The sequence below is a fragment of the Hylobates moloch genome, unplaced genomic scaffold (assembly GCF_009828535.3).
Source record: "Hylobates moloch isolate HMO894 unplaced genomic scaffold, HMol_V3 SCAFFOLD_9, whole genome shotgun sequence".
NCBI classification, from domain to species: domain Eukaryota; kingdom Metazoa; phylum Chordata; class Mammalia; order Primates; family Hylobatidae; genus Hylobates; species Hylobates moloch.
In genome coordinates this window covers 91,720,241-91,736,968 of record NW_026652284.1, presented here as the reverse complement: position 1 = coordinate 91,736,968, position 16,728 = coordinate 91,720,241, and the positions used below count along the sequence as shown (strand labels likewise).

Here is a 16,728-nt window from a genome sequence, read left to right as displayed (position 1 = left end):
AAGGAAGTGCATGCTGATTGGTTCATGGGTGGCCATGGGTGGGCCTGGAAAAAGCACTATAAGTTCTCACTCCAGGTGGCCTACAGCCTGGCCCCCAGTCTTCCCTGTCCCTGGTTTGAAGGTGGGGCTTCACCGAGGACCCACCCCTTTCTGCCCAGGAACGTGTCCGCCTCCTGCCTCCATCAACATGTCATCCATGGTATGAAGGCTATTCATGCCAATGGTCGCCTGCAAGCCTACACTGCACCACCTTCAGCCCCCCTCATCCTCTGTCCCTTGATCGTCTGTGCCCAAAGTCCCATGGGGACTGAGGTGTGGGAGTGGGGGCTGGCATGTCAGTGTCTTCTCCAGCACACACATTCGGCTGGGTTGCCACAACGCCCAGGCTTAGCTACAACTTTGCATTACAGTGGTGTGGGTGCCCCAGCCGGAACAGGCCAGGGAGTGGGAGCAGGCACTTCCGAGCCTACAGTGCCATAGGGCGTATAGGTCTGGAGTCACCCTTGCAGTTGCATCTGGAGTGAGGGGCTCTTGCCCCTCGACTTGATGGGGGCGGGGGGCCTGCCTGTTCCCGGCTCCACCAGCTCCTCAGAGGCACAGCCCGGCCACGCCTCCCTTGCTGCAGACGATGTCTTCCCAACTGCGGCTCCAGATGGGTGGCTGCTGCCATCACTAGAATGTATCCATTGCAAATGCCTTTTGAAGAATGCATTCAGTCACATGGAAAAACATAATTACAGACACAGTAACATACAGACAGTGCTTACTTACAAAAAAAAAAAAAAGACACGAATTCATATCAAGAATCTCGTAACAGGAATCCCTTCTTTATCTCTCCTTAGACAGATATTCAATTATATCTAATATTTGTGTATTCCTTACGTGCCAGATATTTTCCTAAGTGCTTTAAAATTCTTTAATACTCATAATAACTCTATGCAGTATCTTTTTATTATCACTTTTTAAAAAATGAGGCTGTGAGAGTTTACTAACAAACACATAGATGAATATTGCAAATTGAGATATGAAGAAAAATAATTTTATATAACAATTACTGTTCATTTTTATAATAACTGCTAAGGAAAATATCATTAATCTAGACTGTATTGTACAAACTTTAATACAATATCTAAATAATAAAACATATTTTGCATGTTCAATAAATACATATTATTTCTATATGCATAAGTCACTGGAAACTATTACCAATATATATATTTAATGTAAAAATAAAGTATATTTTCTATGGAAACTTTAGTTTCTGTACTGACCATAAGTTCATTTTGCATCAAGCACTATCTCATAATACATGATGTAGATAATATAATGTTATATTAAAATTGATCTTCTACAATTTGCTACAAAGTGACTTTATTCCCCTGTTGGTAGAACCAGTATTACAGAGTATTTTCTTCCTACCCTGTGTTTAACAATTGATTACAACATACTCCTTGACCTTTGTATTTTCTTGCCTGTGTATACCGCCTGCCTGTCCTGTTTTAAGTTCTGTTTCTCTTAAACATCACATTTCTTATTGGTTGCTATCTATCTTTGTTCTTTATCCTAGGTTATCTTATCCCCTTCAATAAAATTGCACATGACTAATTGAGTTATTGTAGCTTCTAGTTTGATGAGCTAAAAGTTTAATGCCTCTCTCTTTCCCTTTCTTGCTGCATCCGTTTTTTGCTTCAGCCATTTTCTCCTCCTGTTCTCTTCTCACTTATTTTCTCTTGTCTCTCATTTCCTTTTTCTTTCTCTTGTTCTCTTCTCACTTCTCTATTTTCTCTTGTCTCTCATTTCCTTTTTCTTTCTCTGCCTGCCTTTTTCTCTTCCACCCTAATCCCAAACTATATCATCCAGCATCCTATTGAGAACTATGTTTTACAAAGAAAATGGTATGTTATACAAAGCTGTAGATGACGAGTAGAGAAAAATAAATGCTGCAATTAGATGATAAAGGAAAAAGGGAGGGAAATATAATCCTTAGTCTTTCATAATTAAAATCTTCATAGATCTAGGTGAACTCACTGGAATTCAAACTCAAGTATTTGTAATAGCTGAAGTCATGTTGTTTTAGTATAAGACTGGAAAGCAACTCATTTTTGTTGTTGTTATTCTTTTTGTTTGTTTGCTTTTTCTTAGAATCAGCAGACTTGTGAAACACTGTGGCATAACATCCCCTCATGCACTGACTGCAGAGGAAGCAAAAAAACAGTCTCATGCTTCCTACCCAAAGGCCCCTGCTGAAATGCAACATTAGGTCTTGTTTCACTAATTTCCCATTTTTCAATTGTTTTTCTTATGTTGGAAAGAAAAATCTCAGAATAATTTGATAAGGAATTTAGCAAACATAAAATTAAGTCATGGTCCATGCTGTATGCAAATTCCTGTAGTTTCCTGAGAGATTATTGCATTTTCTAGTTATGTAACAATATATGTTCTAGCTTGAAATATCTTTAAAACTTGGCTGAGTTTCCAACAAAGGCTCAATTACATATGAAGTTTAACAAAGGCAATGAAGAGATTCAATGCCCTAGGCTTTCAGAGAAACAAAATAAAAATAGAAACACACATACCCATGGAATTATTCTAATAGTTACTTGGTATTACTAGAAGAGTCAGTTGAATATACCTTTTCACATATGGATCAGCAAAATATTGATTTGAACTAAGTAACTTAACCTCATTTAAACTTCTGTGGACTGCAGTAAGTGAAGTGAAGCACTCTTCTACACATCTGAGCAGATTTTCAAATTCCCTAACACTACAATACTTCCAACTAACAACTTGACAATAGGCCAAGATTTGTTTTTAAACTTTAATTCTTTAAATAAAATGTTTACTTTCACCTATGTATAACTAATAATTTACTTCTCTGGATCTAAATTATTTGTATTTTGTATTTTTTTATTGCTATAATTGATTACTCTGTTCAATAGACACATGTAGTTCAAGATATTTGTACATTTTATGGCATCATAGGTATATTGAGAATATATTAGGTGCTTTTATTGATTTTTATTTTTCAAGTAAATAAATATACTTAACACACAAAAAATATTAGTTTCCATGTACACTATTTAAAGTGAAAATAAGATTAATATTTTGAGAAAGTAAGATACATAATGAACGGTTTCTGAATAAGGGAGTGAATAATGGAGGAAAGAAAAACTAAATGAAAGCAGTGAAAATGCTCATTTTTATTAAAACTGACAGAAACAATTGAAAACTTAATTGAAATAAACTAACAAACATCATTTATTTATTCAGTTGTATGACAAATGTCCATAGCAAGCTACCACGTACTACGCCAGTAAGGAATAAAACATATTTGTCTTTATGTATTCTATTCTAGTTATATAGCCAGAAAATAAACATTTACTTTATAAGAATTCCATTTACAAGATATTCTTGAAAAGACAAAATTACAGTGATGGAGAACAGATCAGTAATTGTAAGGGTATAGAGTTGATGTAGTGTGGTTGGTTATATGTGGCTACGTTTGTGCTAAAATTTATAGAAATTCACATCCAAAATCATAGTCAATTTTACTATATATTAAAATAAAATAAACCCAGAAAAGATAACCTTTAGACTAAATTAAATAAACTGACATGATATAATGTTTTTTGGAACATGTGGACCATTCATTCACTGCCAATGGACTACATTTATTCAACAAAGCTTGGAAAACTTCTTGGCATATCTGCAACATATGCATACCTTATAACCCAACAATTTCTATTTTATAAATATACCCAACAAAGAAGGCATATGTAAGTCACTAAAAATTATGTAATGTATTTTGGGTAGCATTCTTTCTAATTGATTTTTTTGTATAATATATTCCAGGACAATAAGAACCTCAAGGTAATTTTTTAAAGTTAACTAATAATTTTAATTTAGTTGAAAATGCTGAAGCATTTTCAATACCATTTTGGCATTTAAAATCCCACAATATAGAACAGAATGTTTATGATTTTTAGAATGTGAGATTTTAAGGATAAAATAAAATATATTAAAATATAGTAAGTAAAACCACAGCCTTCCTAAATATAATTTAGAAATAAGAGTAGCAACTTAAGATGCATTTTTAAGAAAAAAATGCATTTTTTAAACAATGGATTTCTGATTTTGACCTACATATCTAGGCAAACAATGAAAAATACAGTATCTCAATGTTGAAATTAAACTTACTCTTTATCTCATAAAATATACTTCTTTTTATTACCAAAATTACTATTTTTAGTGTCTACAAGTAAAATCTCTGTTGCATTTCTTGAATCATCTTTATCTTCGCCCTTCATAAGCCATATATTTCAGTAAACCTAACAACCTACCATACCTAGAAAGATGTCAAATATATGTTGTGTCAAATAAATACTAGTTGAACGAATGTATTGGTGGTCATTTAAAATAACTTACATTCTAATATCATCATTATAAGAAAGTGTGACGTCTTTGAATGTACACGGTACTACATTGTAACTTCAAAGAGATAAAATTATTGTTCACTTTGTAAGTAGCCCATAAAAATCACTGCCTATTGAAAAAAAGTGAAGCGCAGTATTTTCTAAGGAAACTTTATTCCTAAATATTATAAGAAAGAAGAAAGAAATGCATTATCTACTTGAGATACGAATAATGTATGTTAGCATAAACTAATGTGAAAATTTAAAAGTTGTAATGTGTTATGAACTGAATGTTTGTGTCCTCCCAAAATTCATAGGTTGAAATCCTACCCCTTAACAAGATGGTAACACGTGGGGAATTTAGGTGATAATTAGGTCATGAGAGCAGGGCCCTCATGAACAGGATTATTACCTTGATAAAAGGGACCACAGGAGCTCTCTTGTCCTCTTTCCTCCATTTGAAGATACAAGGAGGTCTGCAGTCTGTGACCTCGACAGTGCTGGCATCCTGATCTCAGATGTCCAGACTCTAGAACTGTAAGAAATAAATGTTTGTTGTTCAAGCCACCTAGTCTAAGGTACTTTGTTATAGCAGCTGGGACTAAGACATGAAGTTATTAAGATATATTGTAAATTTATGTGTGTTTTATTTTCTAAATATAAATTACTAATATATTTGTATCTGAGGAGCAATATATAATTAAAAAATATCACACAATTACTTTTGCCAACCTTGATCATTTTTTATGCTAAGGACAACTAACTCAGAAAGCACTACAATTTAATCTTATTCCATATATAATATAGAATCTTGTGTATTTTAAAAGAAGCTTTTTTCTACTTCTCTAAAGATTGAATTTTATTCTATGCCATATGTTTTTATTATAGTAATACTCATCATTGAAACATTTCAGTAGAACATTCAATAAAATATTTGTCTTATTGGTGAGGGGAGCTTTTATTTTCTGGCTCTATTTTTCTATGTGGGGGAGATTTTCTGAGTGGTACTGCTGGTCTCTTTCAGCATTCCACAGTTATTTCTCACTATTAAGGAAGGATTGGCTTAACGGAGAGTGTGGTTATAAGGAGAAGCTGATTACACTTAGCTCAGCCCCACCTTCCTTCATTCCCTTTATTTCTGCCAACTTGCACAAAGGATCTATTCTCATTCTTTCTTGGTCGTTTATTAGATTTAGTAGGATGGATTTCCATCACAGAGCCTTTGCATTCTAGTAATTTCTGTGTCTAGGTGGATCTAATTATTCAGGAGTATAATATAAATAATCAATTATCTTATTAAATCTATAGCCATGTATTTAAACCTAGATTTTGTCAGTATGCAATCATTTTATGTATTTATTTTTATAAATTTAAATAGCTTTTTGTGTATAAGTGCTTTTTTGTTACATAGATGAATTATACAGTGGTGAATTCTTTGATTTTGGTGCACCCATCACCCAAGTAGTACATACTACACCCAATAGATAGTTCTTCGTTCCTCATCTCCTCCCACCCTCCACCTTCTGAGTCTCTAAAGTCTATTATATCACTCACTCTGTATGCCTTTACATAGTCATAGCTTAGCTTCCACTTATAAGTGAGGACATACGGTTTTTGCAATTCCACTCCTGTATTACTTCAATTAGAATAATGGCCTCCAGCTCCATCCATGTTGCTGCTGACATTATTTTGTTCCTTTCAATGGCCGAGTAGTATTCCAGGGTGTATATTTATCATATTTTCCTTATCTGCTCATTAGTTCATAGGCATTTAGGTTAGTTTCATATCTTTGCAGTTATGAATTGTGCTGCTATGAACATATGTGTGCAAGTATCCCTTCATATAATTACTTCTTTTTTCGTGGGCGTAGATACCCAGTAGTGGGATTGCTGGATCAAATGGTAATTCTACTTTTAGTTCTTTAAGGAATCTCCATGCTGTTTCCCATAGAGGTTGTACTAATTTTCATTGCCATCTGCAGTGTATAAGTGTTCCCTTTTCCCCACATCCACACCACTATCTATTGTTTTGTGACTTTTTAATAATTGCTGTTCTTGCAAAAGTAAGGTGGTATCTGATCATGTTTTAATTTGCATTTCTTTGATGATTGGTGATGTTGAGCATTTTTTCATATGTTTGCTGGCCATATATCTTCTGAGAAATGTCTATTAATGTCCTTTGCATACTTTCCAATAAGATTATTTGTTTTTTTAATTGGTGATTTGTTTCAGTTCCTTATAGATTCTGGATACTAGTCCTTTTTCAGATGCATAATTTGCAGATATTTTCTCCCATTCCGTGGGGTGTCTGTATTTCTTTTGCTGTGCAGAAGCTTTTTAGTTTAATTAGGTCTCATTTTTTTATTTTTGTTTTTGTTGCATTTGCTTTGGGGGGCTTAGTTATGAATTCTGTGCCTAGGTTGATGTCTAGAAGAGTTTTTCCAATATTGCCCTCTAGAATTTTTATGATTTCAGGTCTTAGATTTACATCTTTGATATATCTAGAGTTGATTTTTTATGTGATGAGAGATAGGGATCTAGTTTCATTCTGCTACATGTGGCTTGACAGTTTCCCCAGCACCATTTAATAAATAGGTGTCCATTCCACAATTCCACAATTTATATTGTTGTATGCTTTCTCAAAGAACAGTGGGCTGCACATATTTGGCTTTATTACTGGGTTCTCTGTAATCTTCCATTGAAGTATGTGCCAACTTTTATACCAGTACCATGTTGTTTTGGCAACTTTAACCTTATAGTGTAATTTGAAGTCTGGTAATGTGATGCCCAGATTTATTCTTTTTGCTTAGGCTTTCTTTGGCTATTCAGGCTCTTTTTGGGTTAAATATTAATTTTAGGATTGTTTTTACTAATTCTATGACAAATGATGTTGGTATTTGAATGGAAATTGCATTGAATTTTTATGTTTCTTTGGGCAGTATGGTCATTTTCACAATAGTGATTCTTTCAATCCATGAGTGTTTCCATGTGTGTCCATCATGATTTATTTCAGCACTGTTTTGTATTTCTCCTTGTAGAGATCTTTCACTCCCTTAGTTAAGTATATGTCTAGGTGCTTTTGTTGTTGTTGTCTGTGTGTGTGTGTGTGTGTGTCTATGTGTGTGGTTTTTTTTTTTACAGCTGTTGTAAAGGGATTGAGTTCTTGATTTGATTCTCAGCTTGTTCATCAATGCTGTATAGCAGTGCTACTGATTTATGTATATTGATTTTGTAGCCCAATACTTTACTGAATTCATTATCAGATCTAGGAGCTTTTTGGGTGAGTCTTTAGGGTTTTCTAGGTATTCAATCATATCATTTGTATACAGTGATAGTTTGACTTCCTCTTTTCCAATTTAGAGGCCCTTTATTTCTTTCTCTTATGTAATTTCTCTGGGTAGCACCTCCAGAACTATGTTGAGTAGGAGTGGTGAAAGTGGTCATCCTTGTCTTTTTTCTGTTCTCAGGAGGAATGCTTTCAACTTTTTCCCATTAGTATGATGTTGGCTGTGGGTTTGTCATGTATGATTTTTATTATTTTGAGGAAGGTCCCTTTAATGCCTAGTTTGTTGAGAGGTTTTATTATAAAGTGGTGCTGGATTTTTTCAAATGCTTTTTCTGCATCTATTGAGATGATTATATGGTTTATAATTCTGTTTTTGTGATGTATCATATTTATTGACTTGTATATGTTAAATTATTCCTGTATCTCTGGAATAAATCCTACTTAATCATGATGAATTATATTTTTGATGTGCTGTTGGATTTGGTTAGCTAATACTTTGTTGAGAATTTTTGCATCTATGTTCATCAGGAAAATTGGTGTGTAGTTTTTTGTTTTGTTGCTGTTGTGTCCTTTGCTGGTTGTTAGTATTATCAGGGTAATACTAGCTTCATAGAATAACTTAGGTAGGATTTGTCTTTCCCAAGCATTTGTTACAGTTTCAGTAGAATTGATACCAATTCTTTTTTGAATGTCTGGTAGAATTCAGCTGTAAATTCATCTGGTCCTGGGCTTTTTTTGTTGTTGGCAAGTTTTTCAATACTGATTCAGTTGTGCTGCTTGTTGTTGGTCTGTTCAGGGTTTCTGTTTCTGTAAATATCCAGAAATTTGTCCATTTCCTCTAGGTTTTCTCGTTTGCACACATAAAGGTGTTCACAGTAGTCTCAATGGACTTTTGTATTTTTGTGGTGTAGGTTATGATGTTTCCAGTTCCATTTCCAATTTTAGGCTATTTGGATCTTCTCTCTTCTTTTCTTGATTAATCTAGCTAATGGTCTATCAATTTTGTTTATTCTCTCAAAGAACCAGCTTTTTGTTTCATTGATTCTTTGTACCGATTTTTTTTGTTTGAATATTATTTAGTTCTGTTCTCATCTGAGTCATTTGTTTTCTTTTTTGAGCTTTAGATTTACTTTATTCTTGTTTCTCCAGTTCCTTGAGGGATAACATTAGTTTGTCTATGTGTGCTCTTTCAGACTTTTTGATGTAGGCCTGTAGCACTATAAATTTTCCTCTAAGCACTGCTTTTTCTGTATCCCAGAGGTTTTGACAACTTGTCTGACCGTTATCATTCAATTTGAATAATTTTTTAATTGCCATCTTGATTTCATTGTTAACCCAGATATCATTCAGGAGCAAATAATTAAATTTATATAGTTTTGTGAGTTCCTTTCTGACTTGATTTCTAGTTTTATTCTGCTGCAGTCCTGGAAGATACTTGATGTAATTTTGATTCTTTTTTAATTTTTTGAAATTGTTTATGCCCTATCATATCATTTATCTTGGAAAATGTTCAGTGTGTTGATGGGAAGAATGTATATTCTGCAGATCTTGGGTAGAACGTTCTGTAAATATCTATTAGGTCCATTTGTTCTAGCATGTTATTTAAGTCCATTGTTTCTCTGTTGACTTTCTGTCCCAAAGATCTGTCTAGTGCTGTCAGTGGTGTATTGAAGTCAGCCAAAATCCTTGGTTGACAGCTGCTCTGTTTAAGGAGGTTGAAGATAGGATCCAATCCCTTCTGGCTGGTAAGGTTTCTGCTGAAAAGTCTGCTATTAGTCTTATAGGTTTTCCTTTGTAGGTTACCCGATGCTTTTGTCTTACTGCTCTTAGGATTTTTCCTTCATATCGCCTGATGACTCTATGCCTTGGTGGAAATATTTTTGCAATGAATTTCACAGGAGTTCTTTGAGCTTCTTGAATTTGGATATCTAGATTTCTAGCCAGGCCAGGGAAGATTTCCTCAATTATTCTCTCAAATAAGTTTTCCAGAGTTATTATTTTTCTCTTCTCCCTCAGGAACACCAATAATTCTCAGGTTTGCCCATTTTATATAATTCTATATTTCTCGGAGACTTTGTTCTTTTGATTTTTCTTTTCTTTACTTTTGTCCGATTGGGTAAATTCAAATGCCTTGTCATTGAACTTTGAAATTCCTTCTTTTATCTGTTCTAGTCTGTTACAAGAACTTCCCATGCATTATGTAATTCTCTCAGTGTGTCTTTCATATCCAGAAGTTCTGATTGTTTTTTGTGATAACATCTATCTCTCTAGAAATTTTTCATCCATATTCTAAACTGCTTGTTAATTTTTTTATAACGGTTTTTATCTTTCTCTGATAGCTCCTTGAGTAGCCTAATAATCGACCTTCTGAATTCTTTATCTGGTATTTCAAAGGTTTTATCTTGGTTTGCATCCATTGCTGGAGAACTACTGTGATCCTTTAGAGGTGTTACAGAACCCTGTTTTGTCATATTATCAGAGTTATTTTTCTGGTTCCTTTTCATTTGAGTGGACTATTTCTTCTAGTTATTCTTGAATTTATGTTGGGATTCGACCATATTTCTTTTGTTTCTTTAAAATTTCTTTTTTCTTCTTAAGAATGAGACTTTAATGCTTTTAGTGAATTATAGCCTAATTTGGTTGTTGGTGCTTTCAGGGGTGAAGATTCTGCAAGAGTTCCTTGGTTATAGAGATTCTTTGTATGAGGGCTTTCTCATATGCTGGTTGTAGCAGCAGTCTGCTCAGAATGTGAGTAAGTTCACTATCTCCTATGAGGTAGGAATAGCAGAGGTCTCTTAAAGCTTATCTCATTTCCCTGTGGTGTGCACTTATTTATTTTCCCTCAGTATTTTGTTTACTGGTTTGATGGTTCAAGCTTCAGCACAGTAGGGGTGGTGTCCCTGGGTAGGAACCATTTGTGGTTACAGCAGGTGGGTAAATAAAGTCCCACCCTTGACAGACGTGGCTGGAGGAGCTCACAGTGAGTCACACTGAGGTCTTATCAGGTGAAAAGGTGGAGCCACCTCAGCTCCTCTGCCAGGTCAGGAGAAAAGTTACCTACCTCTCAGGCATTCTCCTGTCACAGTACTTTAGCTATTGAGATCAGATAACTTTTTTTCATCTGTAAGAATGTTGATGTTCCAAATAGAGAGAAATTGTGACTCTGTCTCCCCAGCAAGCCTGAACCTGGGGAGTGCCCTTCCTGTGGGGATGCAGTCTCCCTGAGGCGTTCCAGAAAGGCTCTCTATAGTTGCACCCACGCTGAGCTCCCGTGGGAAAAGCCCCAACTGTACCTAGGATGATGGACAAGGGGAAAAGACTTCCTCTTCTCCAAGACCCTTCATGCATACCAGGAGTTTCTGAGTGTTGGGATAGAGCAGAAAGCTTCCTCTGCTGAGCCCAGCACTTTCAACTGTGCCACTGCTGAAGGAAGCTTTCCAGCAGCAGAAGGATCTGGAGCTCAAGGCTTGCCATCCAAATTACTTTGTCCCATAGGGTGTTCCCTTGATGTGGTGTGCTCCTCCTTCCCCTAGGAGTGGGAGTCCCTGGGTGTCAGTGTATAATTATTAAAAAATTATTTTTATTCTACCTGCTTGAACTCTGTGACCTTCTATAAAGGCTTCTTATGGACTGAATGAGTTCCACCAAAATTCATATGTTGAAATCTTAACCCTCAGTGTGATGGTATTAGGAGGCTAAGTCTTTGGGAGATAATTAGGTCATGAGGATGGAAGAATGGGATTAGGACCCTTATAAAACAGACCCCATAGGCCGGATGCGGTGGCTCACACCTGTAATCCCAGCATTTTGGGAGGCTGAGGCAGGCGGATCATGAGGTCAGGAGTTCGAGACCAGCCTGGCTAACATAGTGAAACACCATCTCCACTAAAAATACAAAAATTAGCCGGGCATGGTGGCACGTGCCTGTAGCCCCAGCTACTTGGGAGGCTGAGGCAGGAGAATCACTTAAACCTGAGAGGCAGAGGTTGCAGTGAGCCGAGATCATACCACTGGACTCCAGCCTGGGTAACAGAGTGAAACTCCGTTTCAAGAAAAAAACAAAACAAAACAAAACAAAAAAACAAAGTCCATAGAGCTCTTTTGCCTTTTTTTTTCCTAGCCTGTGAGGATACAGTGAGAAGACAGCTGTTTATGAACCAGTAAGTGGGCTCTCAGCAGAACTCAACCATGCTGGCACTCTGACCTCAGATCCAACCTCCAAAACTGTGAGAAATAAATTTCTGTGGTTTCTGTCACCCAGTCTGGTATTCTGTAATAGCAGCCTGAACTAAGACAAGGCTCAACACAGATTAGGAGAAAAAAAAATTTCCTGTTTTAGCCCTAGATTTTGTTGCATTTATCTCTGAATTTACAGGCACAGACACAGAATGGTAGAAGGGTATTAGGAAGTGAAACACACAGGCAATCTAAGGAAGTTCATGACTTTAAGGTTTAGTGGGACTTAGTTAGGCTCAATTCATGCAGGATTTGTAGTGAATTATGTTGTACCATGAGAACGCTTTTATAAATTTGTGTGGTTGAATTTTACACTGTGTCTTTGGCAGGCGGCTTTTATAGTAAGAAGTATTGCAACTTGACGGTGAACTAGAGTGCTGCCTCTCTTGCAACTCAGCACTGGGGTAACCAAAACTTGGAAATTGGAAAATAACAATTTTTGAATATTATTGAAGGGAAGGTATCTGAACTAAGTGCTAACTTTCTCGAAGGGTCATAAATGCCACCCACCAAAAAATACGGTACAGAGAGTATGTCTAGGTGAAATTTTATCTGTATCTAGTAAGCAATATGACATAAATATACTCTTTATGGGCATTTTCTCATATTTAAAATTACATTTCAATTCCCTGGTGGTCAAGCCCAAGACACAGATTGACAGATATCCTGGTAAAACTGAAGCCAAAAGGCTTTTCCCAATGGCTCTGTTTCTAAGTTACCATTAAGATAGCCAGGGTAGACCAGGCATGGTGGCTAATGCCTGTATTCTCAACATTTTGGGAGGCTGAGGCAGGTGGATAGCTTGTGTCCAGGAGTTTGAGACCAGCTTGGGCAACATGAACATGGTGAAACCCTGTCTCTGCTAAAAATACAAAAATTAGCTGGGCATGGTGGCGTATGCCTGTAGTCCCAGCTATGCAGGAAGCTGAGGCACGAAAATCTCTTGAACCCAGGAGGTGGAGGCTGCAGTGAGCTGAGATCACACCACTGCACTCCAGCCTAGACTACAGAGCAAGATTCTGACTCAAAAACAAACAAATAAACAATCAAAAAAACAAAAAACAACAACAACCAAAAGACTGCCAGGGTAGTTGCCAATGCTAGGTCCTGGGTTATTCGAATATCGTTTGTACAGGAAAGTTTTATCACAAGAACTAATAATACTAGATCAGGATAAGCCTATCTGTTCTTATTCACTTGCTTGGTTTTTTGATAGACACAGTGAACACTTATGGATAACACAAAGATCTTGAAGAGACTTAAATACTTTCCAGATATACTATGTAAGTTATAGTCCTTGAGCTAGGTATTCAGCATGCTTCAGGATTAAAATGAGTGCAGTTTTTTTTTTTTAATGAAAGAGATGGTTTTGTCCTTTAATACTTTTATAATCGAATGTTTTATTTTTTAATTCATGTTAAAAATATTATTTAAGTTTGGATTTTATTTAATCAAGAACTTTTAACTTACCTCAAGGGCATAAAGGTATCTAAAGTCCCTTTTGTACTTTAATACTTGATCCATAATTAATTTCTCCTTACCAGCGCTAATGGTAGATACTGAAATTGAGGACATCTCCTCATGGTTGGGATTTTATTTTTGTAGCATCTGTATTTTATCATTTACTGTCATTGTAAAACCTTGTATAGTATATGGCATGAACATTTGGATTTTTTTTGAGGTTCAGAGTAGCATTAGAATCAATTTTACCACCTTATGACTATTTTCAAAATATACCATTCTGTGAAAAATAAAATAACCTTCCCTTCAGTGATCTTCAGATCATCAGCAAATGATTGGGGCACATGACGTCACAAACAGAATGACTTAATTTCAGTCTTTCTTTTGAGGCATCATGTGCACAGAAAGTTCAAATATTTGCTAATTCTGTTTGTGTGTGTGTGTGTGTGTGTGTTCTCTATGTACTTGTAGATTGTATTATTGTAAAAACATGCATTGCTCTCTTATCAGGCTTTTAGTTTTTGGAACACTCCATAGCAGGTTCTTCTCTACAGTACATCTCTATTGTGTAAGATTATACCACTGTTCCCCAGACTAAGCCAAGTGATTGGATTTAGACATATACTTCTCAACCTGAAACCATTTCGTCCCCCAGGGAACATTTGATAATGTTGCAGACATTTTTGTTTGTTACAACTGTGGGGCTGTTACTGGCATCTAGTGGGTAAAAAAAAAAAAAAAAGATGCTGCTAAATAATAATGCACAAGATAGCTCTTCCAACCCCACCACAAATTATCTGGCCTCCAAATTTAGTAATATTGTGTTTGAAAGTGCTGTAAACAATGAAATGTGTGTGATGTGACATGAACCATTTCTGAGCAGAAATCTTAAGAATCATAGTATGATTCTGCCATTATTTTTTTTTCTCTACCATGAGATGGGTGTAGGGGCTCAGATATGACTGCCTCTATAACCTAGACCCAAAAATGAAGAAGATGTGGAGCAGTGCTCCAGCCAAACCACAATAGATGTATAACATGATCCAGAAATAAAGACATGTAATAGGATCAACAAACAAACCTTTCTTGTTGTAAGCTACTAAAATTTAGAGGTCCCTTGTTACTGTAGCATAATGTACTTAACATAAGCTGATTGATAAATTACTTAATTTCAATTATAAGATTAACATTTTTATGTCCATGAGGATGACTCCTGAATCTGATTTTAATTGGCTCTGAATTCAGTTGACAAAGGATTTTATTTATTGCTTTGCATAAAAATTAAAATATACAATAAGATACAATTGCTAATTCGAGGAAATGTGAATATTTCTATTTGAAGGGTTTTTAATCTGCAAATGATGCCAGACATTTTAAAATATGCTAAAAATCACCTTCTTTTGAAAGGTTAAATCATGTCAATGACCAGCCTAACTGAGTAAATTATCTTAAATGTAATGTAGTTTTAAATATGGTCTTGTCCAGATAATTTGTAACATGTTGAACAGTTCATGAATGTTGGTTCTCAAAAGACTTGGAAAAATGAAGATTTGAAAATCATTTTATGTGGGGTCCTAGTAGATAGTACCATTGTGTCTGGAATTGGTGGGTTCTTGGTCTCACTGACTTCAAGAACGAAGCCACGGACCTTCGCGGTGAGTGTTACAGCTCTTAAGGCGGGGCCTCTGGAGTTTTTGGTTCCTTCCGGTGGGCTCGTGGTCTCGCTGGCTCAGGAGTGAAGCTGCAGACCTTTGCGGTGAGTGTTACAGCTCACAAAGGCAGTGTGGACCCAAAGAGTGAGCAGTAGCAAGATTTATCGCAAAGAGCAAAAGAACAAAGCTTCCACACTGTGGAAGTCCACCGGAGCGGGTTTCTACTACCCGCTGGGGCAGCCTGCTTTTATTCTCTTATCTGGCCTCACCCACGACCTGCTGATTGGTAGAGCCTAGTGGTCTGTTTTGACAGGGCGCTGATTAGTGCGTTTACAATCCCTGAGCTAGACACAAAGCTTCTCCACCTCCCCACCAGATTAGCTAGATACAGAGTGTCCACACAAAGGTTCTCCAAGGCCCCACCAGAGTAGTTAGATACACAGTGTCCATTAGTGCATTCACAAACCCTGAGCTAGACACAGGGTGCTGATTGGTGTGTTTACAAACCTTGAGCTAGATACAGGGTGCTGCTTGGTGTATTTACAATCCCTGAGCTAGACATAAAGTTTCTCACCTTCCCACCAGACTCAGGAGCCCAGCTGGCTTCACCCAGTGGATCCGGCACCGGGGCTGCAGGTGGAGCTGCCTGCCAGTCCCGCGCAGTGCGCCTGCACTCCTCAGCCCTTGGGTGGTCGATGGGACTGAGCGTCGTGGAGCAGGGGGCGGCGCTCATCAGGGAGGCTCTGGTCGCACAGGAGCCCATGGAGGGGGTGGGAGGCTCAAGGCATGGCGGGCTGCAGGTTCTGAACCCTGCCCCGCGGGAAGGCAGCTAAGACCCGGCAAGAAACCGAGCGCAGCGGCGGTGGGCTGGCACTGCTGGGGGACCCAGCACACCCTCCACAGCTGCTGGCCCAGGTGCTAAGCCCTTCATCATCCAGGGCCCGCAGGGCCGGCCGGCTGCTCCTAGAGCCGGGCCCGCCAAGCCCACGCCCACCCGGAACTCCAGCTGGCCCGCCAGCGCCGTGCGCAGCCCCAGTTCCGGCTCGCGCCTCTCCCTCCACACCTCCCTGCAAGCTGAGGGAGCCGGCTCCGGCCTTGGCCAGCCCAGAAAGGCGCTCCCACAGTGCAGCGGCGGGCTGAAGGGCTCCTCAAGTGCCGCCAAAGTGGGAGCTGAGGCAGAGGAGGCCCCGAGAGCGAGCGAAGGCTGTGAGGACTGCTAGCACGCTGTCACCTCTCACCATCATAACTTTCTTCCATGAAGACAATTATGGGAGTGACTGGTAAGTTCAGTTTACTGGTAAAATGACTATAATAAATTTATAGAAACAGTAAATTCCTGCTCTGTAGTCAATGATTCTCCCAATAAGGTAGTCAAAAAAAAATCTTGAACATTTACAGCCAAGTGTGAGAAGACTGCCAGGCTCTCTTAGTTTAAAGATAGTCTGCTACTCTTTCTATGCTCATACTTTTCTTACAAAGTGTCAAAATACGTGGTGAATAGATACAAACAGACAAAGTACATGTGTTTGTGTTATAGTGTGTGCTTTCCGTCAGTCTTCAATTCCTTTTTGAAGGGAGTTTTGCCTTATGAATGTCTAATTAAGAGTATTTGGCACATAAAAAGGCTAAGTGAAGATTGAATTAATGAATACTTATAAATGAATAAATATTTTAATTTATGC

The 16,728-nt window shown here is 37.4% G+C and overlaps 1 long non-coding RNA gene across 1 annotated transcript in view; it reads right to left on the bottom strand.

Moving 5' to 3' along the window:
* Positions 1-458: 458 nt before the first annotated feature.
* Positions 459-16,728, bottom strand: part of LOC131384171 (uncharacterized) — a 64,252-nt gene continuing 47,982 nt past the window's right edge. Inside the window, exons 3-4 of the long non-coding RNA XR_009214741.1 lie at positions 4,825-4,947; positions 459-696 (exon numbers count right to left, since the gene is read on the bottom strand). This is a non-coding gene — a long non-coding RNA (uncharacterized LOC131384171). The remainder of the gene's footprint in view (positions 697-4,824; positions 4,948-16,728) is intronic.